This window comes from Hoplias malabaricus, chromosome 11, assembly GCF_029633855.1.
Source record: "Hoplias malabaricus isolate fHopMal1 chromosome 11, fHopMal1.hap1, whole genome shotgun sequence".
Classification (NCBI taxonomy): Eukaryota; Metazoa; Chordata; class Actinopteri; order Characiformes; family Erythrinidae; genus Hoplias; species Hoplias malabaricus.
This window is the reverse complement of record NC_089810.1, coordinates 17,781,977-17,809,595: the sequence shown is the minus strand read 5'-3', so window position 1 is coordinate 17,809,595 and position 27,619 is coordinate 17,781,977. Positions and strand designations below refer to the sequence as shown.

The window sequence follows — 27,619 nt, the reverse complement described above, 5'->3', positions numbered from 1 at the left end:
AGATGAATTTTGTGAAGTTGAAATATTAAGCTGTTTTGTAAATGCGCAAACTTCATCTGACAGAGAAAAAACAGCTTGTAGTAAAGTTTGGGCTCTCCCTGCTACTTTTCAAACAGTCTTCTGAAGCTCATATGTATGGCTCTGATGCTCCAAAGCAGTATTTGTTGTTACTAAATAACTAAAATATCAACATTTACATCCAAATGTTTGTTGTTCTCACTGATATTGTGTGGTGGGGGCTAATGGAAACTCTTTTACAGTGGGAAGGTGATTTCTTACCTGTGTTTCACATCTATCTAACAGTCAACGTGTAAGCCACAGGTTTAGAAAAATCGTCACATCTGTTTCATAGCAATATAGAAGACAAACTGTTTAAAATATCAGAAAGCTGTAAACACCAGTGTAGTAACATTCCACACTGTATAAGTAGGGGAAGTCCTACACAGTTGTATAAACAAACTTGTTGCATTGCATTATTAGCAAGGAATCATACATTTCAAATTTTAGTGAAACTGATTAATTCTTTTGGTATGTAGGTATCTCTTTATTCAAAGTGAGGAGCATGGGCATTGCCAAGATGCCTTCTTTCCTGTAAAAGACTGTCACATCTTAGTAGTCACATCTTACTACTTTTAACACTTTCTGTCTACGTTTTAATGGACCACTTTTGGGTCATAGATGGGAGAAGCACTGGTCTTCCTGTGGAAACATTTGTTGTTGTTAAATTTCTTCCCGTTTTCATGCTAACTTGAAGCTCAGGTTGGGAACTTGTGTTGTGTCAAGCTGGAGAAGGTGAAGCATGTTTCTGGCAACACTTGAGGTGCTTCATTAGTGTGTTTCAGGGCCTGATTGCTTTAAAGGTCAAAAGAAAGTCTCTCTCTCGCTCTCTTTCTCTCTTGCTTTCCTTTCTCTCTCTCTCTCTCTCTCTCTCTCTCTCTCTCTCTCTCTCATATATATCCTCATCCAGACACTGCTGGCCAAAGGTCAATCCTGAATCGCCAGCTCTTTCCACACCACAAAAAAGACTTTTAAAAGCAAACCTACACAACGAGGCAGAGAGAGATTCTTTTTTCTGTCAGTTGCCTTTCATTATTTCTAGGTTTACCAAGGCACTGTCTGTAATGTAAATTAGGATAAGCTTATTAGACACTGAGTGGACATTCTCTAACACAGACCTGTGTGGATGCTTTGAAATACTATCAACAGAATGCTTGGCATCCATAATCTAAAGGTTTTTTTTTAAAATAGGGATACATTGATTCCTAAATACTGAAATGTATAAACCATCACACATTTACAGACAAATCTGTCTGTTATACATTTTATTTATGTGAAATTATGTACATACTTAAATCCAGTGTGTCATTGTTCATTACACGCTTCATTACTTGGCTCTTTAAGGCATATTTTGTAGATAGTATAAATGTTTAAAAAAAATTTCAAATTGTTTTTTTTTTCAGAAACATACAGGCACAAAATGTCTTTCTGCAATATACTGTTAGGTGTGCATCCATGCAGTAAGTGGTATGAGTAATGTATAAGGTAAAATCATGTAAGGAGGTGTATGGGGGGAACAGTATGACGTTGATGACTTAAGTCAGGAACACAGACTTTCAGATATTTGTATCATGAATCATTTTTATACGGATACTGCAAATCACTTGCAAGACTGTAGTCCTGGCGGACGACATCACTGCAGCTTTCTTTAAATATACCTCAATCCATCCTCAAATCTCATGTTGAATTCAGAACAGTAGAAGGGGGGAAAACACTGCTCTTTGTAGAGAAGATGTGAGACAAAATTAAAGTTGACACCACCGTATTTGTAGTCAAATGGAAATGTTGACCATAGTTTTAGTATAGACTTTTATTCTAATAGTATTTCTCTGAACATATTGCACATTGGGGGCGAAAATCACATTGCAGTGAGTACATAACATGTACACCTAGCCTCTTCTAAATATAATTTATTGCTGTGTTCTGATGGCTCGAATAAAATTAACAGACTACAGATTAACTAATGACTGATTGCACTGTCATTGGTTGGTCAACGTAAATATTGTGGTTTTCTTAAGAAGACCTTTTGAAAAGATTAAACTGACTTAGGGAGTTCTATGGATGAACTCATGATACATGTATATGCTGTTAATGCGATATAAATGTGATTATTTACAATTGAATTAAATCCAAAAGATACTTGCATTGAACAAGGTTAAATTTCAGGCTGTATTTTATGTTCAATTAAAAATAAATTGTAGATGGCTTGTTCACCTGCTGGCCACATTTGTGGATTAAGCTGCATTTGTATTTGGATCAGGTGAAATGGGAAAAGAAAATCTCAAAATACAAGTCATGGAAAACACTTCAGTGACTTGATCCACAAACACAGATTCAGCAATTTATAAATAAATTTTAAATTTGAGACTTTGACTTTACAAATATATGAAATGTAAATTTAAACAAATGTATTTATTTGTGCATAAAATTATTATATATCTATGAAAAACAAAAACATGTATTCATGAATGTAAATGTATTTGTAGTAATTACAGACTGAGGCACATATTGGGATGTGTTCATTTGTGATTAGTGAAACATATTTGTGACTTGTGTTTAATTTGTCGATTAACATTTACACATTTGTAAAGTATTTTGAGACTAATCTATCTCCATAATTTTGAGACTGTCTACATTATGCTGCATTGTGTTTAGGATATGCTCACAGATTTATCTTATATTACATAAAGATATTTGTTCAGTAACGTCTTTAAATGACAGGTACACTGGCAGGCTTCAGGTTGAATAAATGACATAAATTCTCTCTAAACATGTCCACTAGTTTAAGACTTAGGTATAGGGACCAGGGAAAGTACCTGTAATAGCTATATCCATGTCATGTCTGTGGGTTGTGTTAATTAATTAATTCCAGGGCTTTAGACTAACTTGTTGCACTGGTGCGCACAAAAGTTAGTTGCACCTAAATTTTCATCTGCATTGCATTTAACACAGTAGTTTTATAAGGGGCCCTCCTACCTGAACTCGGAGCCAAAATGTCACCATTTTTTGACAGTTGCATCTGACTATCCACTAGTACTCTCCCTCCTTTTTTGGCTTAAGAATAAACAGCCAGCTCTATACTGAACAAAATGAGGTGTAGACAAACCATATTTATTCATAAAACAATATAAAAATAAACAGTTTTAATAATTAACTTTATGATCAGCCCTCCAGCATCCAAATCAGCTCCTGTCCTTAAAGTGGAATAGAAGAAAAAGAAGCAAACGTAGCTGTTTATACTCCAGCTTGCAGCTTTGTCACCTTAAATGATGCAGTAGTTTTGTTCAGGGCCCTGTAACTGTTTCACTGTTTAAGGTATAATGAAAATGTTAAATATGCTGGTGTCCGTGTGATTGTGTGAATAGAGCGGCAGCATTTAAGGTGGAACTGAAAATTCGAAAAACTCAACTTAGCGCTTGGAAATAACTACATCAATTTTATAAGAATGGAATGAAATACTAAGCACATTTTAGACTGTACTGGTGTTTGGGAAAGTTTAAACGTCTACTAGACAGTATAAAAACATGGGTACATGTTAACTTTTCACTTTTCTGCTTCAAAATTTGGTTCTGTTTCGGTACTGTAATGCTGCAAGGCTTTTAAGGATGTGGAGAGTAGTTGCACCCCTTCTAAATATATTCTGTGTTTTATTTATTAATTGTGTTTTATTAACAATCCAACCTCAAGAAGAACAGTAACAGGTTTACTTCACTTCTGTTCCTGCAACTAAGTATCACTCCCCCCCCTTTTGCCTCTATTCATATCCTGCTGTATAGTTTTTCTTCATCTTCTGATGATACACAAACTCTCCCTAACTTAAGACGATGGGACCTTTTGTTAATTTGCGGGCCCTAGGCAATCTGTGTAGTAAGTGTGTAGAGTGGTTCGCCTCTCGACCTAGGCTCCTTGGTTCTGTCTGCAGCACACGCATTTCCAAACATACACACATGTACAGGAACATCTGGACCACTGCGAATCAGAGGGGGTGTCCTCACCCTTCACTCTCTCTGATTGGTTTAGACCACGATATGGGCCTAAGGTATTGTTGAACCACAGGGAGACTTTCAGCATCGCTGAGACTTTTTTTTTTTTTCCTGCAATGACAGCCTCAGATATTTTTTGAGCTGCAACATTGAGAAATTAGGTTGCACGTGCGACCAAATTGGTCACACTCTAGAGCACTACATTAAGCAATCTGAGAAATTTTATGAAGGAAAGTTATGAAAATAGCTAAAAGAAGATATCTGCCATCTTTACTTCTGTATTATGAAGCAAGTAAACACATTTTTTGATCGTTTTTCTCAAGGCTTCCTATATTTTTGGAATTGAAATCTTTGGCTCTATTTCAGAGTTTCTGGCTTCTATCTCGAAGTATGTCTGACATCCCCCTCAGTTTTTCTTGCTCCCCTGTCTTCTGACAAGCTATTCTGTTATCCCAGTGATCCTCAGTTCTCAGGTAAGCTACTAGTGTTAACTGGCCCATGTAGCGTTCTCCTGCCCCATGATGTGAGACTTGCTGCAGTGCAGAGGACCTGCCGTCGATTATGCACAACTTTAAATCCGTTTCCCAGGCAACCAACATGCCTGCAAATCTACGGCAACTTCCCCAGACAAGTCCTTTTGTTAGTGCAGTCACGATCTTAGAGTGAAAAGGGGTTGAAGGGGTGAAAAAGGAATAAAAAGACACAAAATATTTAACAAGAGATGAGACTCGTAGGTAAAGACTCTATTTCTTTGGCCAGAATGCTGTGTGCAGATGACTCATCAGTGCTGTTATGACTGAAGAGTATGTGGCTCAGCAGAAGCAAACATCTCTGACAGCCATCCAGAGCACTAAATCCCGGGGTGCTTTCTGCCAGCCTCTGATACCCGGCATCAAAACAGGCCTGGAGAGTTATCAGTGTGGAATACGATGAAGCCCAACACCAGGAAACCTTTCAGTGACTTAGTAAGCATGCCCATTTGTGTGGTGTTGATGATGTAGACCGTGTTTGGTTAAGGCTCTGCTGCAGTAGTTTGCAGTTTGCTTTCTGCAGTCAGGGCTGACTCACTATGCTGCTTCACTAGGAGGCGTTCAGGATTTTTTTTTTCCCCCTCCCCTCTGTGAGGGGGAAGGCCACAGATATGGCCCCTAAGGGGGCGGATGATGCGCTCTTACACAATCAAATGCTGCCTCTCACTCAACACCAGTTTTACTGCATATTATCTACATCAGCCACCGGTAGCCTGCGGACCATTACTGATCACTGCTGATATTATCTAGAAGGACTGTTACATGGATGTAATTATGTGGAAACAGCAATACTGTCTTGACTTGTTAGAGTGATAAAAGCCTTTCCATTCCATCTTGTCACATTCATTCAGTCTTTATTTCAAGTGGCACCTAACCAATAGGTGCCTATAAATTGCTCTACAAACATTTCTTTTTTCAATACCAATGTTTATTTGATACTAGACAAGTGCCAAAATGGTAATTATAGCAGTACTGCTGTAAACTATTTAGCTTCATTTTTATTTACTGGTAGCCATATAAATGCTATTAAAGCATGTTTTTGAGACAGTTCTTGCAATTTGTTTGATCCCCATCTTTGAAATCTCTGAACTCGAGTTCTCATCCTTGCCCTCATTTATTTCTTCATTTCTCACAAACAGCTCAACAGAATAAACAATTCTGCATTCAGTCTTGAGTTTTAATCCTGTCAAGTATAGATATTGAATGATTAGTTCTGAATTTAATGTACCTCAATTATTCATTCATTCATTGTCTGTAACCGCTTAACCAGTTCATTGTTGCAGTGGGTCCGGAGCCTACCCGGAATCACATGGCGAAAGGCAGGAACACACCCAGGAGGGGGTGCCAGTCCATCACAGGGTGACACACTCACACATTCCCTCACAAACTCACACCTGTGAACACTCTTGAATAGCCAATCCACAGACCAACATGTTTTTGGACTGTAAGAGGAAACCTATGTGGACACCAGGAGAACCTACAACCCCTCAGTCACCTGGAGTGGGGTTTGAACCCACAACACCAGGGCCCTGCAGCTGCGTGACAGTGAAACTACCTACAGCGCCACCGTGCTGTCCCAGACCTCAATTAGTCAGCCAAAATTCCTGCTTCCTTGGGTCCTTAAGTTCACTTTTGCCATTGGCCAATGTATATATTTTAAAGTTGGAGAATTAATTAATTAGAATGGTGACTTCGATTATTAATTTTGGTTACCTCTCTACAGTTACCTGAAAATCTGGCTATAGATTTTAGTGTCCATCTTTTGCAGTTTTATGTAATCACATTTGGTTATAATGCTCAAAAACTGCTGGGGAGCAAAGATCATTCTGCACTGCTTTCATTTGTCTACTGTAGTCCTGAGCATGAAAGAGTTTCCCATGCGTACTGAGAAGGATTCGACCTGATTTTCTGACTCTTAATTATATAATTTTAATTGTGGAATCTGGTTCCTGTGAGCTGTGTGGCTGCACAGTGCCCCAGGAAACCTACTGATGCAACCAAAGGGAAATCCTGTGTTGAGAGACCTGAGGATGGCACCTGACAGTTGGGGGTGGGAGGTTGACGCTGTCAGTTTAAGGCATTGTGCTGGCATTGTGGTTTATAATGCTGGAGTGCCTAAAGGTACTTTTTGTGTAGAGACTTGCCTGAGGTCTAAAGTGGAGTGAAATTAACTCTAGTCAGCAGGTCAGATGCTACACTGATTTATTTCCACAGCTGTGTCCTGCTATAACCTTCCTTATAACTGGTCAGTTGCACTTCTAAAGAGGTCACAAAAACAGCATCCCAGCATGCAGTGCTGCTCCATTATGTAACACCGGCCTCTAGACAGTTGCACTTGGAGAGACTCAACCCTCTTGTGAACATACACATGCGCTTGCCTCCAAGGATGATGGGATCAAACTGTAGTTTAAAAGATTGTGAAATTTGCCCTCTCAGATTGCAGATTTTTCTCATTTAAATGCAAAGCTTTTGCATGAATATTTTAGCTGATCTTTTTTCTTTTCCTTGTATGGCCCTCAGTCTCTGAAGAGGTTTAATTGAGACTAAACTTTTGGTCAGAACCCAAAAATATTGAGGACACTTTGACCACAGTCCACATTTACATGATCCTAATCACAGCATGAGATTTTGAATCCATATCTGATGCAAGACGAATACAGTTCATTGCAAACATTGGACAGACTAGACAAATGGACAGATATTTAGCACATATCAACAAGGCACCACCCTGTGGCTAAAACAGATGGATCTGGATATGGACGACTTTGTGCTTTTGTCTTTTATGCATTAAAAAAAATTTTGTGCGGTCAAGATTTGACTGGGGAAATATAGTCCAGCAATGGTAATTATTTTATTTTATTTTATTTTTGCTTACACGCCTGACACAGACACATTTGTCAGTTTTTGAATTGAAGCTTTTCCCTCTTTGATCCACTGGATGTGTGCTATGCCTTTTGATTCTCTTCACCATTTTTATTATTAATCCTACTAACTTGTCTAACTTGAGTCAAAAAGATGAAACTTGTTTGAAAATGGTTGAAAGCCTACAATTGTTCCTCAACAAAGGGAAGGGAACAACCACAGAGATCTTGTGAATATTGCTGCCAACAGAAGAATCCAAAAATATAATTTTACAAGAGATTTTTTAATTACTTCTTTACTTTAAGTGTCAACAGGTTTTTTATTTTTTAATTATTGCTGACGTTTATTTATAGCTGATTTGTTGGGGGGGGGTTGCTTGTATTTGCCGGACTACTGTAGCACATGAAGGTAGCAATTCCACTTGTCCATCTGTAGCCATGGAGACAGCAGGTTCTTCCACCCATTGAATGGCAGGGGTGTCCCAAAGTTAATTCATATATTTATACACCTTCCTTAGTTTGAAGTGGAGTGATGCTCTGTATTAAAACAAAAGTGGGAAGGGAATGCTTTGGGGAAAAACTGATCATGCCTAAACTTGACAGAAGCCAACATGAATATTTGCGTCCCATTGGATTCACAGATATTTCAAGCTCTAGCTTGGCCTCCCCATCCATCTTGTAGGTGACTTTTTGCATTTTTTTTTCCAGCAGCATTTAAACACCTGCGCACACACAAAGCATCTGAAAAATTCACAGCCCTGGAAACTTGTAATAAATATTACAGTAAGACTAAGATATGACAATAAATATAGCAGGGAAGTACCTTTGAGCATTTTCTATAGTCACTGTAAAATGGCTAAGATCTCAAGAGGCTATTAGAAAGTCCATTTGTCATTTTTCCAATAACATTTAAACAACGTAAACATTAATTGCAAATATGCGGTACAGTGTCAAAATCACAGAATCACAGTAATTTCAGCATTGCCATGTCAGTGTTTGCCTATAAGTCACATTTCAGGATGTGCAGTGTCACGTGGAGCATTCAACTTCTGTGGAAAGTACAGTCATTGGATACCATGGTAGTTTTTGTTTAATGTCAATAGACAAAACCTCAGAAATTAAATATAAATTGATTAAAACGTTTTATAAAAAATAGACAGTAACAGTATACAACAAAAAGTATACAATAGTAATCTCTTACTTTAAAATGTCCATTTTGATCGGGGCAGAACAATCAAAATATAAATTTACATATGTGTAGGGAAATTATTTTTTGAGGATTTGAGTAACCATGTATATCATCATGATCATCATCATCTTTTCTGCTTTTCCATTTCAGGGTCGCGGTGACCATGTATATTATGTGATAAATATGTGTGTATTTGAAATAATGATAAAATATTAAAACGCGTTCTCTACAATTTTTAGATGTATTTTATTATAAAACTCCAGCTGTTACAAAATTTTATATCCTGATTATTATCGATATTGATCAGTATAGAAAAGACATATCATAAATGTTTTGTTTTATTTTGCCCAGGCCTGCTTGATGTGTTTTTATCCCCCATTAATTCATGAAATTGGAATTATTGACAGAATGTCTGCAGACTTAACATGTGGCGAGGCACAATAGTTAAATCTCTGATAGTGTGTTCTCATTTTACATGACTTTTGTCAATCAGTTGAATGCCTGCAGCTGAATCGGAGACTGAAACGGTTCATGTTTCCTTTGCATAATATCACTTAAGTGGATTAGAAACATATACCAATTGCCCCAAAGAAACAAATTCAATATTTTACATTCCCGTATCAGACTCAATGCATATATGTTAATGCTAACAGGATAATTTACAGTTACAGTTGAGTATTTTTCATTCAAATACTTGAGGTCAAGGATTTGATGCACAAAAAATGGAGCAAATATTTTTCCTTTCATTTTAATTTGTCATGTGTGTACAATAGGCACCATTACCACAGTCAATCAATGAGGTGAAAGAGAAGTGCTACATTGTGGTTGTCACGTTTGCTCGCACTCTCTCACTCTCCCCCTCATTCTCTCTAGGCTGTTGGCTGTAATATAGAGGGAATCATGTATGCTGTGTATTACATATTTATTCTGAAGCCTTGCTCTAAAAGTCCTCGGTGTAACTACATCAGTTTGAGATGAGATTTGCAGCTTTCAGACATTCTTAAATCCTTAGTTGCATCATTGTTAGTGACAATAATCTCTGTATTACTCATAAATCTACTGTATTATACTTTTTATGTTGCCTTTTCTCCCTCACAGAAAGTATAATTTTCTCATCAAACCAAAACTGCCTATATCCATTTTCAATTATATTTAATACCTTCAACAGTTGTTGCCAATATTTTTATAAATAAGATCACCTTTTTGAAATATGAACAAATAAAAGATCTACCAGAATAAATGCCAGGTTTAGTCTACTTAAAAAAACAAAGCTGTATAAGTCCCCATAACCTCCAATAACATAAAATAAAACATGATTTTTTTTCATGATATTTAATTAATATTAACATGTTATTGTGTTTCAATAGTGTGTTTTGAAATTAATAAAAGTATATTTCAGTGTTTTGTCATATCGCTAATAATATCATTATCAATAAAATAGCCTGATGGTTAAGGAACTGGGCAGCCGGCAAACCATGACAGAAGTGGCCTTGAGCGAGGTACCTAACCTCCAATGGCTCCCTGGTTACCGTGGCTAGGGTTGCCCGCCACTCTAGGCATGCTCACTGCCCCCTAGTATTCGTGTGTGTGTGTGTGTGTGTGTGTGTAAATGTGTATTTCACTGCATAGATTGGGTTAAATGTGGAGAACAAATTCCTCTGTGTGTAAGCACAGTGGCCAATAAAGTAATTCTAGTGCCTGAGGCTGTATACACCCTGCAAGTGCTAAACAATTGTTCTGATTTGTGAAGTTGTGATACCAATCTTACAGCAGCTCTCTGCATACTCAAACCTACAAATTTGAATGTTTTCATGTGTTCATGGTAAATGTGTTTTCCTCTTGTGCATTATACAGTTAGCTTACCGTTATTCGCTTCAGCGTTCCAGAACTCTGCATGCTGAATTAAATGTGCAGTAAAATTAAACAATTTATTATCACTGTAATTACCTATATGTATCTTATTGTTGCCCTCATACATGGATTTAAACTGGGCATATCTCCTGCTTATACTTTTTTGGGAGCATTGTCCAATATTTCTATTAGCCTAAAATTCTACTTTTTCCTAACTGTTTTATTTTTGAGCCTGTACATATAAAAGTACACTGTGGTTCTACACTTCAACAAGATAGCACAGCTCAACAGAACACTGGGGTATAGTGTGACTCTCGCTTGTGTTGTAATTTGTAATCTACATGAATTATTTGTATATCATCTCCTGTTTTGAAGCTTAAATCTTCAGCAGTGGCGCCATGTTGGAGCACACAGAGCAGCAGCACTATTGGTCAGGATCTGATTTGTGTCCATATTTGCAGACACAAACCCTATTTGACCGCGGCTTTATATATCACAACTATCTAGTAAACCACTGCGGATACAGAATGACTTAATCACGATAACAGAAGTAGCCTTGATATATTGCAATCGACTTGCATGGTTTTGGAGATCCACTTTTCGTTTGTGATCAACTGGTTGGCAACCACCGATTTAAAATGTGCTGATTTCATGATGAATAGATCTGGTTTTCCTTCTGCTGAAACCACACAAGTTTTTGCTGAGACAGCAATAATGTGCACCTTTATAACAAAATAAATAAATAAATAAATAAATAAATAAATATTTATTTAATGATTCACTTTACCACGTTTCTCACAGTGGATGAATTTGGATTGTTAAATGGAATATTAGAGATTTTTTCAAAAAGTGATGTTTTGCAATATATTGTTTTTTTTTTTTACTAAAAAGAATGTCTAATATTGTAGGGAATGACAGGTGGTTCTGGTTTGTTAACATTCAGAAGCTCTGTCTTTTAAACTGGAACGTTAGGTTTTAGTTTGTACATGTACAAGTTAAACATGTCTACGTTTTACTCACTGTTTAAACTACCACAAATGTATTTGTATTTTGAGTTGTTTAGTTATGTGGTACTTTTGGTATATTTACTTTTATGCAGTTAGCCATCTCGTATTTTGAGATATTTCCATCTTAAGTAATCTGAAACAACAAAAATAAGCCAATATTACCCACCCATGGAGCAGGAATAGAGCTGCATCCTCATCTTGGTTTATGTTTTTTAATGATTGTAGTTCTCTCTGTTTAAAATGTTCCATATGCCATTTCACTGCCAGAGAGTGTAACATACATTGTGCTATTTTAGCCATTTGACATTGGATCTTGGATCATTGGATCTTCTTTGACACTGAACACATTTCAAGCATGGCTTTGAGTATGTAAAAAGACTAGAACATGGTGAGGAAACATCTGGATGTTATAAAGTGTTTTTTGCTAACACTTATGAACGTTGCCTTTAAGGGGCACAATTATGTAAATCACCCATGTGAAAAGGTAGTTATTCTAGTTTCAAAAGCAAAAGATTAAGTAAATTTAATTAATAATGTGGTATGTCTGATTGAACACAGCTACATCTATATTTTTCTTTGATGTGTCTGTAAAAGTGTAAATGTGTAAAAAAAAATAAGAAAAGAAAAATTGGCTCCAAAGTAGGGCAAAGAAATGAACCATTAACCCTAGATCAAAATTACAAAGAAAATTTTAAACTTTAATAAATATGAAATTGTAATAAAAATACATGTATAGCCATCTCTCTCTTCTTCTTGTTGAAGAAGCCATGGAAGATGATGATGATGAATTGGCTTCTTGTTGAAGAAGCCAATTCTGAGGTACTCTCACATGCCTTGACATTTTTAAACATTTCACCTACCCAGTAAACATTTGATCTCAGTGCTACATGTGCTCATTCAACACAAACACAGCAAAAATGAGAACAGTAAATGTTTCTACAGCTACAATCAAGTTTACATCCATATAGCTTTGTTTTAAAAAGTGTCGAAAGATGCAACTTATCAATGAATCCTTGTAAAAGGATTATTTCCTATATATTCATCAACTTGCGATTCCCATTAAATATTTAATAAAATGCCTTAAGTATGTTAGTGTCCAGGTTGTTTTTCTCTGATCATTCATTCATTTATTCAATCATTTAAAAATCTATTTTAAACTTTATTAACCATACGAAAACAAATTATTTTAAGTGTGCTTTGGTGTATGTCATTATTTTGTTAGATGAGTGGATTTTGTTGGTTTGATTTATATTTTGTTGCTTGAGTGGAAATATATCTAAATTCTCTACACATGTCGCCACAGGCTACATTTTTATTAATGTGAAAAATACACAATTCACATAATTCAGTGCATCAGATTTTCACTATGCAGTTTTTTTTTGTAATATAGGATCATGGGGAAACTTTTTGTCCCTTTTCTAAAGTTCTATAAGTGTATTTTGAGCCCTCTGCAAACATCTTTTGAGAGATAAAAATGATTGAAACACATGGTTTCCTCTCCTGGCTGCCCACACATTTGTGGAGGAAGACCAAACATGTCCAGATGACATGGATAACCCTCAGCATTTCTAAAGCTCTATTTTAATCCCAGCAAGACTGAAAGTCCATGGTGCCATGTTTCCAAATGTCTGATTAAGGGCAGAACAGCAGCCATGTGAAAAGGAAACTGCAGCTTTGTAGAACAGGGTCCTAATCACTTGACCCATTCAGGGTTAAAATTGGGACCGTTCAGCATCCATGAATTCCTGGTATAGCGCAAGTGCTCATAGTGCCTCAACCGCTGTCAGCCTGTGTGACTGATTAGGAAATAATGTTGGAGGCAAGTGTTTATGGCAGGTTTATTGGAACTGATTATTGGATGTGTTTTATTGATGGCTTCATACTGGGAATCCTAGATCATAAATGATGCATGCATGCTTGCATAATTCAATACTTCACAATAAAAAGGGTCCTGAAAACACTACATATTGTGATCAGCAGGCGTCTGTATTGAACTCATGTTCCTGTTGCCCCTGCAGTCAAAATCCTTTGTGCAAGAGAGTCTGATGAGGGATTGATGCTTTGACAGCACCATATTAAATGCAGACATGGAATTGTTGGAGCAGATATTGTTAGTTACATTTTCTGAATATACCATACAAGCAAAGGCTGAATTCAAGTGGAAATTGAATAACTTAATCTAGTTTCAAAACATGTCATTCTACTGTTTCTCCTCAATATCAGCTTTGTTTCATTACTCATTCAACACATCAGTGGTGAGAAACAATACCTAGATGGTTGTACCTTGGAAACAGTGTTAAATTACATACAGAATACAACAGATAGCAAAGCAAATAATAATTAACACCAAATACAGATGATACTGTACTGTCATTTGTCCCTTTAAATTCCATCAGTCTGATGAGTTCAACAGAATAATTGCCTGTGGAAAGAAACTTTCTTGGCCTGGTTGCTCTGTACCCTTCTTCCAGACATGACTTTTTTTTCCTCAGGTTCTGGGTGAAAGGTATATTTCCTGATGCTACAAGCCTTCCTTAAAAACTGTTTGAAAACCTGACCCAATGATGTGAGCCTTTTCTTCCTGAAATCCAGTCATCTTTTTTTCACACTTGGTGAACAGCAGTGAACATGACCTTCAGTTGCCTTGCTTACTTTCTTTAGGTTGAAGGCTATCAAATCCTCATATGTCCCAGTATTGTGCACATACATTGGCAATATTCCACAGTATGTAGAATACTAATGTAAAGTCTTTCATGAACATCTAAGACAATGGGGGAACAAATCCCTATTAACACCTTTTTTTATTTTAGAAGAAATGTTGGCTGAGCAGATGACCACAAATGTTTGAACATGTAGTGTAACAGTTCAGAAATGCATTTCTCAAACCTATTTCAGTTAGGACTCTGCGTTGGCTCTGACAGACTTCAAACGTCCCCGTTTGCAGTTAGACTCTCCATCACACGTCAAAAACAGACGCAATGGACTCTCCATGGTGGCTTGTCAACTAATAGAAATGAGAATGGCAGTGCACAGACTGACGACGTATGAAAGTCCAAAATTGGCACCAGATTGGCAGAATATAAAGATGATTCACTTTGTGGTGTTGCAGCCTAAAACAGTGTGTGCATTTTTATTTGTCTGGTTTTCGAGAGTCCATATTTCCTTCCAGTTTCTCATACAAACTCGACCCTTGCTCCAGCCATGTACATGCCTTCTAAATGGACAAGCACTGCATGTGTATGCTTCTACGCATTGTCTAGTGTGTAGGCCCACTTAGTCATCACAATGCAAAATAGCTACCGTATTGTTTGCCGTGTTTGGCCTTGTGTTAGAGCATGTTTTAATTCCATGCAAACTAAAAAACATTGCATAGTGGTAGATTCATATGCCCCCAAATAACTAGTATTATAGACAAGAGAAATATGTGATCCACCAAACAAGCCATTACAGACTTATTCCAACTTTCACCTTAACTGTAATGCTCACTACTGCTACCTCTAATATTTCTGAACCTTTTAAGTTACAACGTGGGCTCAAGTCTGCACTGACCATGTTTTCTCATTCAAAACCCAAAGACATGTTTGTGTTCTGTTTTCTTTGTGGATCTACACAAATAGCAGTGCAAACAATAACTGCAGCGAGTTTACATCTATGGTCATCTGTCTCCTAGGGAACACAAGAGTCGTGTGTTTAGTTTGCAAGTTTGGGGTCATGTAGTGTATTATATCCAGGCATATAGTGTGTGCCTGACACCTTTCCAGTCTCCATAAATAAACGGCAAAAACAATAGTGTGAGATACTCAGTCTGTTTATAATCTGCCCTAATTTAAATATTCATGTAGTCTATCCAAGGCTTTGGTAAATAGTTTAGAAAGGTTCAAGTTCATTTTAACTCACTGGTGATCAATGTTTATTTTTACATAATTTCTCATGCAGAGAATGTGCGTTACAAAGTTATTCTTTATTAAGAATATATGTAATAAAAAGATCAGTAGCCATTAATGGGGTTATATGCTGTCCAGTCTGTGCTAAGTTGTTATTGAGGCCATTAGACTTGCAGCAACAGTAGTCACAGTAGTCACTGCTCTCAAAGGCAGCATAGAGGATCCTGGAGAACTTTTGTTCTGACAGCAAAACAACCCCCCCCCCCCCTCTGATTGTTTTTTAATGTGGAGTGGTATGTTTGAGTGAGACAGTAAAGACAAAAAAGCATGTTTGTGGTTGAAGTTTAACTTGCCTGCTTTTTTAATTTCTGCTTCCTGATGCAGCTTCTCTGTCGTGCCTTAGTCAATGGAAATGTGACTTTTTTATTATCGTTTTATTTACGTTATCATTTGTTTTTATTTATAGTTGTGTTCTCAAGGTCTGAGCAGTCAATCATATATTAACACAACCATCTGTTTTTTTCTTACTTGAATGAAACATGGTGTCCTTGACCTTTCCATGCCTGTAAATGTCTCTGAACGTGTAGGATGGAAGGAGTCTCTTCATTTATTCAAAGGGCAGCTGCAGTGTCAATATGAATAAGCCATTTGCATGAACTGGAAACTCTGCAAATGATGTGACATAGTTTTAAGCGCATACAAGAGGTGTGGAGAGAATTTCCTGCACCATAGCTGCACTGAAGCTGAAGAAACCTCTAGTATTTCATGCTATTGCATTTCAGCCACTTTGACCATCTTACTGTGTGTGAAATTCTAAAATAATGCTTTGTTAATGTATATTTTATAGACAATGTTTTCTGTGTGTATACTGAGAATACTTACTGTATGTATGTGCATGGGATTTACTGTATGTGTGTAGACGACTTTGTAACATGAAAGCTGTTTCTGAAAGCAAAATGTTTGGATCACTGTTACATCAACTACTTTGCAGTTTAACTTTCTTTTTCACTTGATGATGTAAGAATAAAAGAGTGTGGCTAAACATTTCAACATTCTTTTTGCATTCAAGCTCAAAGCAGCTTGCAGTTCCTCCTTTTTTGTATAATATGAATTTTTTATTCAAAGTCACCACATGAGGATGATTTTGGTCAAGACACTTTTTTCTCCCATCTCTCCATTTCTGTTTTTTGAGAATTTAATATTTACCCGAGTGCATTTAAATTCTAGTTCAATTTGTGGGCCATTTGTTTATTCATTCATTTTCTTAAACTGTTTTGCCCTGTTCAGAGTTATGTGGATGCAGAGCAGTAAGGAAGCCACCATTGACGTGATGCCAGTCCATCACAGGGTGCCACTCACTCACCCAGTCACTCTCAAACTTCCACACATGAGTTTTGAATAGCCAATCCACTTACTAACATATATTTTTGGACTGCAGGAACAAACCCAGAGCACCTGGAAGAAATCCCATGCAGACAGGTAGAGAACACACCACAAGCCTCAATTACCTCAGACAGGGTTTGAACTCACAAACCAAGAACCGAGAGCTGTGGCACTGTTGCACCACTATGCAGCTCTTTTGACTTTTTATTCGGTCCACATAAAATGCACTTTTTCTTCTTTTTTTTTTTCCCCTCTCATATGTGATGTTGTTTATCTAAATATATTTGAACAATATTAGGTGCTTTATTCACTATTACAGCTCTGACAAAGAGCTCATTCTTTGTCACCTGATTGCAGTGGGACCTAAAAAAAAAAAATGCGCTAATAGCTTTTTATATTATTTTGCTCCTTTGTCTGTTTCTAAGTGCAGAAGCGGAGAGTATCTGGCCTGTAATACAAAGTGTAATTAGCCTCCATTTATGCAGGCACTGTATGTGTCTGCAGCACTGTGCCTAATGCACACATCAAGGACAAAATTACACTGATTATAGAACAGACGTGTCTTCAGACCATATTTTAGGGATTGTCATATTGTCGCTTTCTCACCCTTAGTAATAAATTTAGTTCTAAACAAGGGATTGGGTTTATACTTTACTTGTAGCTTATTGACAGTGTATAATTACACTTTTACTAATTGGCTTTATTTAATATTTCAGTTTATTGGTTTATGTACAGAATATTTGGAATCATTGGAATCCACTGAACTGTGCGTGGGTTGATCTTATGAATGTATGCATAGCACCTATTTTTATTACAGGTCGAGTGATAAAATCCTGTGAGGTAATTTTGTTTGCTCAGTATGGGTAAAAACTGAGGTGCAAATATATTGGATGTTACCAATACCTTGTTCTCTTACCTTGTTCCTGTGCTCATAGCCATTCTTAACCATACTGTGTACATTTTACAATTACTGCTGCCCATCTGTTGCTGCACATTTACCCCATCCATCAAAGGGACCACCAAAGAGTCACTGAAGATGTGGCATATCATTCTTAGCACAGCTGTGACACTGATATGGTAATGGTATAGTAGTGTGTCTCCGTTTCCATAATGAGTTGAATATGCACTGTCCAAATATTATACTTCGTGGTCAGAAGCAGGTGGGCACATATTCATCTAATATTTCTTCTATAATGAAGGATATATATGGGTAGTTTATTCCCTTTTGTTGCAGTAACAGTTTTTAGCCTCATACAGTAGGTTTTATAACTTTACTGTGAGAATTTGGTGGATTTATGTCATGAAATATAGTAAGGCCAAGTATTGATTTTTTTTAAATAAGTTCTTTATTGTGAAATCTAGTCTGTCAAAATATTTAAATTGTACCCTTTCAGAATGCACATATGGTACATTTGTGTAGTCCATAATATGGCCATTGCTTGCATGTTTAAAGTAGATAAATTATATAAACTGAAACTAGTTTTATATTTTTTAAAAACAGCCTTGTCTTAATCATTGGATCATTGTTTTCAGATCAGCAAGCCCACTGTTTATCTGATTGAAACCACACACAAAATGCCTCAGTAGTAACTATTTGATTATTGTAGTGGTCATGGCAAAATGCTGGAGCATGGGTCCTGTCTTTGTATCAGTTAAATGAGTCAGTAAATGTGGGGTGCTAGCCTGTAGCTAACCCTGTCACAGTCCCTAGCAGGGTTCACTCCCTCTCCCCCATTAGCCCAAGACCCATACATCCTGCATGTGACGGCCCACAGATGGCTGCTAATTAGCAGGAAAATTAAAAGTGGCTGATTTGAGATTGGAGAGAAGGCCGGTGGCCTGGACTAAAATGGTCTTACTAAAGAATCACTATAGCGGCCATCCAACTAATGCATCATTTATGAAGCTGATGAACTCAGCACTGTAGTAGTTGTAGTCTCTTGCTCTAAGAAGAATAATCACTTATACGTGTATTGGATTATTGAGTAAGCCTCTCTGAGCAAAGTGGACAGTTTGTGGCTGATTAAATGAAGGTAAACTAAACGGATTAAAGAGCTTTACAATGGTACGTGGTGTATTTAATGTGAGGAACAAAGGTTCTGTTCTCAAACTGATACAGTGCAGATGTCAGAGCACATTTATTTCTTTGATTTCCAATGAAAACTAATTAACTGTATATATGTATTAGAGATTTCACAAGAACTGATACTTTGGTACTAAGTTGAGACCAAAAATCTGAAAACGATCTGTCAAAAATCTGTTCATGGTACCGGATGTCCAGAAGGTTTCACAGATATCCTAGACCACACAAGGTCACTCTAATTAAGCAGAGAAGCTTAAAAAAAAAGTTGGAAATATTTTGCATTTGAGTCTGATGACAAAACAAATTGCTGTCATGCAGAAGAGTCCAGGAGCGACTCTCACAAACAAAACCTGCCAGCGCTTACCTTAACTTGTCTCCTTCAAAACAAGATCAAATTTGAGTCTTTCCATCAAAACGTTCTAACATTAGTAATCCTCATGCTTGTATAATGAATAATGGCAAAAAGGTTTACAAAAAGTACAACAAATACAAAAAACAATTAAAACATGATCCCCATGTAGCTTAGGCTCACAGCTTTCCAACGGCATGTCAATCAAATGTGTAGACCAATCAGGGTCCAAGTTATAGCAAAGTGCAACCAAAGAGGAGGGACAAACACAGACCCTCAGCAAAACGTATTTGGTTTCAGCGGGGCTTTGTTTCAGATTTTTCAGACGTTTTTCTTCATGCTTTTCCCACATGCCAGTTTTGTTTTAGCTTCTCACAATCCAAGCCATCTTGAATGTAATTCTTTTGAGAAACCAGCGCTTGCTTTGGTTTATTTGAGAATTTGCCTGTTTTCCCCCCATTTCCTTTTCTCATTAATGGCTTTTTACAGCTACACATCCTTTTAGCCCCATAGTGCTGAGTCAGCTCTTCTTTGTGTCAATACCTTAAGTTGGTTGCATTTTCTCCTTCTTAAGATCCAAGTAGTGCCAGGGGATATTTCTTGGATCTTCTGTAAGGGTATGGTGTTGTATTATGCTTATTAAACGTTAACTTTAATATGTTATTTGTTAAGTAAATGAGGTTTAACTTATTTTTGACCATTGTTAGAAGCTTCAAGTTGAGTGTTATTTCAACATCATATATTTATATTGGCCCTCAGCAAAGGGTTTAAACCTGTTATTGCAGCTAAACCTTATAAGCTGTTGTCAGTGACATGAGGCAGTGGAGGAAAGTGGCAGGAGATCAGTGTTTGCGGTGTCGTGGTGTGGATCCATTACCCTGTCCTGCCGCCAGTCACTGCTGATGACCTTGATGCAGATCCACTGCCTCTGCTGTGGGTATAAATCAATCAGAGTCAATTTATTCATCTATTACACCTGCCATGCTTCACACTTGTACTTACTAGGCTTGACAGAATTTGTGAGTTATGCCAGAATGCTTCAGCAAGGCATATATCAAACACACAGTGCTAGATACGTACCTGCAAAATCTCGCTGTTGCTGTCTGAGAGGATAGGCTTTTATATTCATCATTTTATCATTGCAAAGCTGTAAAATGCTGTCGAAATGTGTACAATCATGTTGCATTTATTTCTGAGATCAGACACTCAGTGAATTTGTTTACAATATTGCTCTCATCCTCTCTATGCAATTTTTCAGGAGATACCATGTATAGTGCATATACATGCTAGTCTGGAGGACTCTTATGGAAATTTCCTTATTTAAAACAGTTCCGAAAGGGCATTGAGAATGTTGACCACATTGGTGCCATTCTTTTCATTTTTAATGAGACTCAACTTCTCCCTCACCTCCTTCTGTGAATATATCTATCTATGCTATATATGGCCAGAATGTATGCTCAATCACTTTCTTCTGAAAGAAATGGTATGAGTAGAGATTTTGTCCCCATTTGCTGCAGCAACATTCTCTACTCTCCTAGGAAGCCTTCACACTAGGTGTTGGAACTAGGTTGGTGTTGTGATTATATGAAAGCCCAAGGCTATTGCTAAATTCAAGTAGAGATGTTGAATGTTAGTACCATGTCACACACCAACTCATTCAAATAATATACTGGATAGAGTTCTATTACTCCATTACCTAGGGAAGAGGGGCATGGGAAACATTGCAGCATCTAATTTCTTTTTTTTTTTTTCTGTAAATTATGCAAACTGCCTTTATTAATTGAACAAATGGCTACACTTTAAAATAGAGTCAAGCTTTCTGTTTGTCAAATCTTTGCCTGCCCTGTCTTATGTTCTTTTTTTCTTGGGGTTATTAGGTTGTCAGTGTGAATGTAATAGAATCCAGCAGTTTTTATAGACACAGGACTGCCTTCTTCCAGAACAAAGGTGCTTCTACCAGAAAGGTACTTTTTAGACTACATTATGCTTATTGCTGTCAAAAGGTAACCAAAACAAATTTTATTGTGCAGCAATAGACACTTTCAGACACATGTCAAAGACTGCTGGCCTTTTCAAACGGTTACAAGGTTCTGATATGACTTGAACACTATTAGCACCATTCAAACCTGGCATCTGTGGTAAAAGACATGCATTAGATGGAGACTGTACTCTGCACAGATTAAAGCTGGGTTCTGAAGTGTGTTCCTAGCTGTCATTTTTGCCACTGTATGGCTCTTGACCTTGATTGCTTTAACATTTCAAATATATTCAAATTATTCACACACAATTTACTGCACTGATGAATATGATGCCTTGCCTAATTATTTCCAGATCAATTAAAACATTTAATATTAATGAGCCAAATTGCTTTGATCATTTCACCTCATGTGTATTAACCCTGACAGAATGGACACATTTCACTCTGAATGATGAGTTTTGACTGGGGGGAAAAAAAGAATCTTATCAAACTTCTGTGTGTATTTATAATGAGGAGAAAGTGGTTGCTTTATCTTTAGTTTATATCTGTCAAAGCTACTGCATGAAAGCATCAAAGTATATTTCAAAAAATTTAGTAGAAAGCAAATTTTTGTCTGTGTCCTGTTATCACAACCAATTCACAAAGTTTACCTTTATTTAGCAGTACGTATAGTAGTATGTGCAAGCTTGTTTAAACTTGTTTAATATAATGTTTATATAGAACGCAGCAAGTCCTACATACCTCACACTGACATACGTCAGTCCTTTTCTGCTCTTGATGTTCTGGTAAAGGACTGTGTTAAATATTACTTTTAGGCTTGACTCCTGCAAACCTGCAACATAATGGAATCTGATTTACAGCCAGAAAGAATCTCTCAATTAACTTAATCCCAAATATAAATATATAACTTGCAAACCATTCAGCCAGCTCAGTGCTCTGTGAATTTTGGGAATTCTATGCGCTTTAAGATTTGCAAGCAGATCTGGCACAAACCTCTCGTGTTTTTTCAGGACTGATATAACTGGCTAATGATTTTGAGTGACAGCTCTATGCAACAGACATTTAGACTGTGCATGTAAGACCTACAAAGAGCAATCTTCCAAATTCATATTAGGTGACTAAAGCTCATTGTGTTTAGATGTGTGAGGATGTCAGATTTTACACTTTTTTTACAGTCTAGTTGGTGTTAATCATTCTGATAATTTTGTAGGACTACATAAAATTTGAAAGTATTGTTTCCTTATGTATTAATCTAGGTAGATTGGCTGTTGTATGCAGAATGTAAGAAGCTGTGTCTTATATTTAAAAAAGAGTATCCCCCCAAAAAAAAAAAAAAAAAAAAAATACACTTCCTATAAAATTAACATTTCCTCACCGTTTGATAGCTTTCCAATATGTTTGCATTCTGGAAACCAGTTTAATATGCTGACAAAACCCTAGTGTCAGTAAATGAGTAAAGAAACAAACAAAAAAACAGGCTCGAACAGATGTACTAGGATTCCTCTGTTTCAGGTCATGACAGAAATATACATTTAAATATATGTTTAAAGTAATTAAATAAATGAGGGTATTTCTTTATTCCTCGTCCATAGGTGGATAAAATTGACTTATTTTTACTGTTTCGAATTATTAAAGTGCTACAAAATTAAACAACTTAAGTAATTAGTTTCTGTGGTGATTCAAATAGTGAATTATAAACTTACAAACAAGTTAAACTTCAGCCACATACAAACATCACTTTCCTCCTCAAACATACCGTCCCATCTTAAGATGGAGAGTTTCTGAACGTAAATAAACCGAACTGCAGCTCCCCAAAATCTTAAACATTTCCTTTAAGCCTGTGATTTGAGAAACTAAAAACGTTTATTGTTTCCAAATGAAAATAGCAACATATTTATTCTGTAATATGTTAGGTATTTGAAATAGGAAAAATGACTTGCTTATTTATTTATTTACTTTTTTAACACTTTTGCTCTCCATCACCTGAACCAATGACATTCAACATCAGAAAATGATTGCAGAAACTTAATCAGATATTTATTGCAAAATGGATCATGAATAAAGGATTAATTGTAATTTAATTTCAGGTAGTTATTTTATTATTTAACTCACTTCATTGCTTGACAGTTTGTTTTTATACCAGGTCTAAATCTTCTGTAGTTTTGTCCATTGTATTTTCTCATTGTAAGCCAATGGTGCAGATTAGCTGATGCCAATAGAACTAGTTGTCCATGTTGTGTAGTTTATAATGTTTATATTTGTATATTATATATGTATATATTATAGATGTAAATGAGGTCAGAAAGGTAAAATTATATATATTATATAATATATAATTAAAGAAACTCCTCACTGAGAGGTGGGATTTAATGGACTGTACCGGGCTTAAATCATTTCATAATGACTACTCGTGATAAAATACAATGTGTTCCTTCCTAAATAAAATATATTCATGAAGGAAGCTTAAATATAATATGGACAGTGCATTATATTAATAATTATTCTTCCCACATACAGAAATAAGATTATTGCCATTGAAAGTTAGCATGGGTTGGCTGCTTTTTTTGGCGTTGTACCATTTAAGCCCACCTTAAAGCAAATGTTTTAAACATATTCAGCTGTCTGAAACAATTTATATGTACTTATTTGTAGACTAATATGAACTGAATTAGAAAACTCCCGTGTACATCGTTGGTATTTGTCAGTGTACCTCTAAATAATAATGTAATGCTAATGTATTAACCTTCAGATAAGCTTTGTGCATAAAACTCATCTTTCCACTTCTTAATTAACAAAAATCAAAACGCAAATCTCTCATTTTACATAAGGTATATGTACTTAAATGAGGAAAAAATTTGATTGTGTCAGTGTGTTTTTTATTTTTTTTATTTTATTTTTTCTCTCTGGCCTTCAGGTCCCCTAAGACAGCATGTGTTTAAGTGGTTCTAATTCAGCATTGGCAAATGTTATTGGTGTTCAATAAAAATGACATGAATTAACAAATGGCTGGATTAGTTAAATAATAGGTAGTGCAAAATAACCTTTTTTTCCCCTTTTGATTTTCTATTGGACTTTAAATCTGAAAGCGGGCATAAATGGCACATGGGCTTAATGGGTACACATGCACTAATTACCGGAGTATCTCAATGATTTTAGTCCAGTCCAAATAGACCATTTTGATCATTTTTCTGCAGTGTGTGCTCCTGTTTCTGAAAAGACTCTCAAGCTGTAAATTGACCAGTAAATATAACCTGGTTATATTTTCCCATGCAAATTTATGTGGCTGAATATTGTCCCATGGTAATGGAGTTTTTCGTGGGCTTTCTCAAGAATGGAGGTGCTGGAGCAGACTTTGTGATGTAATAATTTAACAAATCAGAAGAGTCTTTCCAGTATGTGGCTTTCATCAGGTGAATGACTCACCACACCGCAATGCTTCAATTCCAGTTAGGAATGAATTGGCAGCAATTTCCTGCCTGTTCTGATAATGGAATTAAACAAGCAAATTCTTATGTTTTAGGTGACACAGGAGTTGAACAGAAGGTTTATATATTTATGTATGGATCACCTCCAGCCTATGAATACATATCTCCCCTACCAAAGATGCTATGTATTAAGATCCTTTTTATGACCCTCTACATCGTATAATGTTTCTTATACTGTACAGGTGGTTAAGGACTTTTTAAGAGGCTATTTAATATGTCATCAACATGGCAAAGTAACATTATCAGCAGAAATAAAACCAGTCCTCTCTAAAACAACTCTTTTGGCCATTTTAAGTGAACCAAATGAGAGGGGTGGTGTTCACATGGTTCAGTGGCAGCATCGAGATGGGTGGCAAAAACCTTTTAAGGCAAGGGGGTGAAAAAAGATTTCTCATTGCTAAGCCACAGCTGTGTAATTATCTAAAATGTCCTTAAACCGACATTTCTGAGAGGGTGTTCAGAATCGATTTAAATCTCATCGAGGCGAGAGAAAGGCTCAGAGTCACAGCACATTACGGGGCTTTTATGTGTGCTTTGATGCTGCTTTGCGTGCACGTAATTTGGTATAACACTGGAGAGGGTGGACCTCCAACTGTGACTGAAATGATCAGCGGTCCTAAAGGAGAGGATTTAGTCACTCAGATCCCCACTCTGCCTCATCCCTCTATCCCTGTATCTTCTTTACTCTGCCCTGCAGCGTATTCACAAGATGAGAGCAGGTTACACAACCAGTCCCTGATACTTCTCCTCATCACATCAGCATACAGAACCAGCTCTAGAAGAGATTGGCATGCTTGAACTCTGATTTAGTCTCTGTGAGTGTCTAGATCTAGAGAGAGAGAGGAAAAAAAAAACACAACAGCAACAATGTACTCCAGTCGTGAATCAAATTGTCCTCCTCTCATGTTTCTTCTCTCTCTCTCTCACACAGACTTGTTCACCAGTGACATCATCCATGTAGATCCTGAATCTGTGAAATAGCTATATACTGCAGCTGGATTCCAGGTAATCACTGAAGCTTTTTCATTTGTATCAGTTCTTAAGAATGGTTGCTTCTAATAAATCTATGAAGCATATATGTTTGAACTCTCTTAAATTCTGGACATAAAGTTCTTTACATGATTCCAGCATGGACCTTATAAAGACTTATTTAATATGAGAAATCTCAGTGATCCATGATTTGTGTGTATTCAGTTTTCTAACCTGTAATTGTAAACCTTTTCGTTTAAAAAACTTTAGGTAGGTTTTAAACTAAACAGTGGGGGATGCAACTGAGAAAGACAAAATACTTCAAACATATTAAAGTTTATCTCTGTTATGGGACCAAAGAAAAATAGGCCTAAATAGTAGTGATGCTACCCATGGCAGATATTTTTGCAGATATGTGGACTATTTATGGAGAACGCAGTGCTTGGTCTGTTAGGATATTTAATTTTCTGGCAGAAAGGTTTTGTCTTAAACTTGCATAGCCCAAACCATAAGCCCTAGAGGCTTGGTCAACAGCTAGTAGTCTCCCCTACCATTTTGACGTACTGTTGCTGCAACATGTCAATGAATTGAAGTGGGCGAAGCTTTATACAATCTTTTATCTGTAACTAAAACAAATTTAGGCCAATTAAGACCAAATTTGGTTGATTTATGTAGGGCCTTACTGTGAAGACACATGTCTAATATGTCCAAACTGCACCCACAGGGGGCGCTATAACTGGACAGTTGCTAGTCGCATGAGTTTTTTTGTGTTGCAGTGCCATCTAGGTATGTGATTACACCAACATTTAATCATGTCATGTGAACACCACAGTGATCAAGCATGTGAAATATTATATTTGAGGAAAGCATTTCTGAGTTAGTTGTATTTGTGTTATTTGTGGAATGTGTGCTGGACCCCATCATTTGGAGGAGCCTAAAAGCCGCACTGATTAAAGTTCAACATTTTTTTGATAATTGTTAAATTTCAGGTTCTTAGGATTCTGGGGATGCCACATGTCCATATTGGGTCACGATCAAGGGACTAATCCCAGCTCAAATGTTCATTTCTGTTCTGAATGGGTATAACTGATCGGCAATTCTAACTAAATTTGTGTCCATCTTGTGTCCAAATGTAATCACCATTACAAAACCTAACCACTTTTTTTTTAAATAAAGCTTATGCATATGCACTGATGCACGTAGCAGGCTCCTGCACTACAGAGTGGAAATGTCTGCTCTGTGAAAGTTCTTCATGGTTTTTACAAAGAACAACAGAATTGCAGTTTGCAACAAATATTCAGCTTAATTACAGTGAGGGGGAAATTTGAGGGCATGCAATAAAACTTAACTAATCACTCATTTGAGAACACTCCAGTAATCTATATAAAGTATGAGGCAGCCAGCATAGCAAAACAACAGGAGCAGCACCAACAGTGTCTATAAAACAAGCATTTGAAAATGGTAGGAAAACTAAAGTCAACACAGTCAAAGTCATCTCTCTTGATGATCAACTGTTTTTGGTTGTGGAGGACCAGTGATTCTGCCAACTGATTGAGAATTTGAAGCCCTATTATATGTTTTGTAAGATGTAGTCGCTACACAAACACATACGCTGATAAAGCCAATATCTGTCAATTATGTTTATGACCGATATATGGACTTCAGATGTTAAGCTTAACCGTTCAGTGGCAGGATGAAGATCTTGAAATGAAAAGGGCTATGCTGCATGCACAGGAGTACAGCAGCAGCAATCACCTCTGCTTTTGAACACATGCTTGCCCATTGGAGCATTATGAAGGAAATGGTGCATGTTGTAAACAGAGATAATGTTCATACACAGGAATGAATGTCCATTTGGACATTGGAGAAAAAACTAAATTGTTTCCCTGCCCTGGCCCATGCTGCACGAAAATATCAGCTTCTCCAACCAGTGTTGACAGTGAAGGTTTATTCTGTGCTGCTGGTAATTTGGTTGATGAGAAACGTAATAGGATTGCATGTGAGAAAGTA

At 36.7% G+C, this 27,619-nt stretch overlaps 1 long non-coding RNA gene across 1 annotated transcript in view; it reads left to right on the top strand.

Annotated features, from left to right (window-relative positions):
* LOC136709231 (uncharacterized) overlaps positions 1-25,647 on the top strand; it is a 75,573-nt gene extending 49,926 nt beyond the window's left edge. The window contains exon 3 of the long non-coding RNA XR_010804466.1: positions 25,572-25,647. This is a non-coding gene — a long non-coding RNA (uncharacterized lncRNA). The remainder of the gene's footprint in view (positions 1-25,571) is intronic.
* Positions 25,648-27,619: the final 1,972 nt, after the last annotated feature.